At 38.5% G+C, this 4529-nt stretch overlaps 1 pseudogene across 1 annotated transcript; it reads left to right on the top strand.

Moving 5' to 3' along the window:
- The first annotated feature begins 1073 nt into the window (after positions 1–1073).
- LOC309862443 (F-box/WD repeat-containing protein 1A pseudogene) lies at positions 1074–2892 on the top strand (annotated as a pseudogene). The gene has a single exon. The product of its transcript is annotated as an F-box/WD repeat-containing protein 1A pseudogene (transcript).
- Positions 2893–4529: the final 1637 nt, after the last annotated feature.

The following is a 4529-nucleotide window of genomic DNA, read 5'->3' on the forward strand; positions in this document are numbered from 1 at the left end:
TAACAGTTGTAGTTTATGTTTTCTCTCTCAGTAAAGGACAATGATGCAAAGGCTAAAATATCATTTATTCCTTCAGCTTCAGTACTCTCCCAAATTCAAGTATGAGTCAAAACAATGTGTCTTTTTTTTTTTAAAGATTTTATTTACTTATTTGACAGAGAGAGAGAGAGAGATCATAAGGAGGCAGAGAGGCAGAGTGGGGGGTGGGGGGAAGCAGGCTCCCTGCTGAGCAGAGATCCTGCGAGGGGCTCCATCCCAGGATCCTGAGATCATGACCTGCGCCAAAGGCAGAGGCTTAACCGACTGAGCCACCCAGGTAGCTCAACAACAGCAACAAAAAACCAACAATGTGTCTTTGAGAACTACATTAGGCTTCTCATGAAAACTTTGTAGCCACTAGCACGACTGCCATCCACATATATTCATATTCATGATTCAAATTTCTTTCATCGAGAGAGAAAATAATTGATGATGTATTTTTGACATTGGTTACTGCTTCTACCTTGCACAGTATGGCATGGTCTTGCAGAAAGATAACCACAAGAGCCTTGGTCTTCCAATGGGACAGCCTTGTTGTTCTACATCAAATATTCTTCAAGAAGAAATCTGCTTTAGGAAGTTTTCTAATTAATACCTTTCCCTTCCACCCTCAACAATAATGGTTGCTATTATGTATTCATTGCTTACTCCAGGTCAAACATTGTAGTTATTTCTTCATATAAATTGCCTCATTTAATATTCACAGAAAACAAAGAGATAAATAGTATAAATTAGGCAATTACTGTTTACTTAAATAAGTTACTTTATTCTGTATCACCAACACACAGAGTAAAGTAACTTATCCAAAATTTTATGTAGTTAGTGGTGAAGCTAGAATTTGAACACAAGAATACCATTTTTTGATGCAGTGAGGTTGCTGGCAGGGTCTTCTCGGTGTCAGGGTTATGGGTAAGGCCCAGCAGAGGAGAATTCCTCAGAGATAGAAGACTGTAATAATGGCGAACCACCCAGGAAGATAATACCAGAGAAGAATTCACTTAGGCAGATCTATAACGGCTGTGCCAGGCTCTGCTTAAACCAAGATAGAGTATGTCTAGCAAGCACTGCTATGAAGACTGAAAATTGTGTGGCCAAAACAAAACTTGCCAATGGCATTTCCAGTATGATTGTGCCCAAGCAACAAAAGCTCTCAGTAAGCTATGAGAAGGAAAAAGAACCATGTGTCAAATATTTTGAGCAGCGGTCAGAGTCTGATCAAGTGGAATTTGTGGAACATCTTATATCCCAAATGTGTCATTACCAACATGGGCACATAAACTCGTATCTTAAACCTATGTTGCAGAGGGATTTCATACCTGCTCTGCCAGCTCGGGGTTTGGATCACATTGCTGAGAACATTCTGTCATACTTGGATGCCAAATCACTATGTGCTGCTGAACTTGTATGTTAAGGAATGGTACCGAGTGACATCTGATGGCATGTTACGGAAGAAGCTCATTGAGAGAATGGTCAGGACAGATTCTCTGTGGCGAGGATTGGTGGAACAAAGAGGGTGGGGACAGTATTTATTCAAAAACAATCCTCCTGATGGGAATGCTCTTCCCAATTCTTTTTCTAGAGTACTTTATCCTAAAATTATACAAGACATTGAGACAATAGAATTTAATTGGAGATGTGGAAGACATTTACAGAGAATCCACTGCCAAAGTGAAAGAAGCAATGGGGTTTGCTGTTTGCAGTATGATGATCAAAAGATAGTCAGCGGCCTTCGATAGTCAAGATCTGGGATAAAAGCATGTTGGAACACAAGCAAATTCTCACAGGCCACACGGGTTCTGTCCTGTGTCTCCCATATGATGTGAGGGTGATCATAACTGGATCATCAGATTCCACAGTCAGAGAATGGGATGTAAATACAGGTGAGATGCTAAACACGCTGACTCACCATTGTGAAGCAGTTCTGCATTCGCATTTCAATAATGGCATGATGGTGATGTGCTCCAAAGACCGTTCCACTGATGTATGGGATATGGCCTCCCCAACTGACATCACCCTCTGGAGGGTGCTAGTTGGACACCGAGCTGCTGTCAATGTTGTAGATTTTGATGACAAGTACATCGTTTCTGCATCTGGAGATAAGACTATAAAGGTATGGAACACAAGCACTTGTGAATTTGTGAGGACCTTAAATGGACACCAACGTGGCCTTGCCTGTTGGCAGTACCAAGACAGACTGGTTGTGAGTGGCTCATCTGACAACACTATTAGATTATGGGACATAGAATGTGGTGCATGTTTATGAGTATTAGAAAACCATGAGGAACTGGTGCACTGTATTAGATTCAATAACAAGAGAATAGTCAGTGGGGCCTATGATGGAGAATTTAAAGTGTGGGATCTTGTAGCTACTGTGGACCCCCATCTCCTGCAGGGACACTCTGTCTACGGACCCTTGTGGAGCATTCTGGGAGAGTTTTCCGACTCCAGTTTGATGAATTCCAGATTGTCAGTAGTTCACATGATGACACAATCCTCATCTGGGACTTCCTAAACAATCCAGCTGCCCAAGCTGAACCCCTGTGCTCCCCTTCTCGAACATACACCTATATCTCCAGATAAATAATCATACAGTGACCTCATATTTGCCCAGGACTCATTAAAGTTGCGGTATTTGACATATCTGCCAATACCAGGATGAGCAACAACAGTAACTATCAAACTACTACCCACTTCCCCAGACTAGCCGAGGAGTGGGGCTCTGAGACTCCTGTTGGGACACAGTTGGTCTGCAATCAGCCCAGGAGGGTCTGCTCAGCACAGCTGACTGCTTCCATGCTGCTATCAGAAGATGTCTTTTATCTTTTGTGAATGATTGGAACTTTTAAACCTCCCCTCCCCCCCTCTTCTCTCTGCAACTGTTTTTCCTCATTTGGTTCCAGACAAAGATGACTTATAAATATATTTAGTGTTTTGCCAAAAAAAAAAAAAAAAAAAAAAAGAATACCATTTTTCTTGAAAATGCTGCATCTCCCTTTGATTAGTTCCAAATTTCAAAAATGTCCAGAATATGAAATAAAAGCAATGATTCTTAGTTAGAACAACACTACCTTGTCTTCTGTTACTCAGCTCTTCATTCCTCTTCTTATCCACCAATATTACATTTTGTTTTGAAATAGACAATAATTAAATTAACTTTTAAAGCTTTACAGTATAAAATAGGTCAATTGATTATTGTTGGGTTATCTCAAAATTATGGCTAAGAATTACTTAAGATGTTGGAAAAATATGTTATACAGCAAATACAAAAACTTTGAGTAGTATGAAGGACACCTGTATTTTGACAAATAGAAGTATCTACTAGGTGGTACGCTTTACTTGGAATCATATATTATAATCTGCTCTTTCCAGTCTTGTAGGTGAGAAACTCTTTTGGCTTGATAAAATTCTATAAACTGCTTCACATAGAGTCATTCTAGGAAATATTATTACTGGAAAAGCTAATAAAGCTGGCAATTTTTTTAAAAGATAATATGGCATTCATACACCAGAATTGTTTTCAAGAACTATTATATTAAAATACATCATGGACAGGAAGGTTGATTCTCACTTGATCTTTTACATTCAGTGTTTTTGGTTTACATGTTTGGAAGAGTCAGTGTCACCACCAACAAGAACCAGAGTCAACTCAAATTCAAAAAAAGAGCAATATTTTTTTCTCTCTCTCTCAACACTACACAGTGTATCTATATTTTAACAGTATCTTGAAAGAAATCTTTGGCATTCAACACCTATAAATTTTATTTAGACATACAGATTCCCTACTGTAAAAAATGATAGCATAGTTTTTAGACAATTTAAGAAAAAAAAAATCACTCCCTGAGTTGTGCCAAGGGTTTAGTGCATAGATAAATTTCAGTAAACCACACTAATTTTGAGAAACAGAACAATATAAACATAGTAAGTGGGTTAGTCTGGCCATTTGTCTACATGCTTTCACAGTAGTTATTCCTTTACTGCAAACACATTTATCATTTCCCCTTTCTGACTCTAACTTCCCTTGCTATTTCCTTACCAAAAGAATTTCTCCTGATACATTTAGGTTACTCTCTAACATTAGTTTCTTCCCTAAACATCAAACAAAAATGCCTGATGAAAACAGTAAGCAAGAGCAAGCACTACCAATTCAGAAATTCTTGGAATATAGAATTGATTCATCAAAACTTGCATTCATTCACTCAATATTCATTGGGAATTAGACATGTATTAAATAATACAATATCCCTCTGAAAAGAACATACACCTAATCCTATGTAACTTAGTAAATTGAAAATTGTATTTTTCCCCCATTATCCTGACACTGACTATTCCCTTTGACTTAGCGAAATAAGTCAAATGGAGAAAGACAACTATCATATGATCTCCCTGATATGAGGAAGTGGTAATGCAACATGGGGGCTTAAGTGGATAGGAGAAGAATAAATGAAACAAGATGGGATTGGGAGGGAGACAAACCATAAGTGACTCTTAAT

The sequence above is a fragment of the Mustela nivalis genome (assembly GCF_964662115.1).
Source record: "Mustela nivalis genome assembly, chromosome: 4".
Lineage (NCBI taxonomy): Eukaryota > Metazoa > Chordata > Mammalia > Carnivora > Mustelidae > Mustela > Mustela nivalis.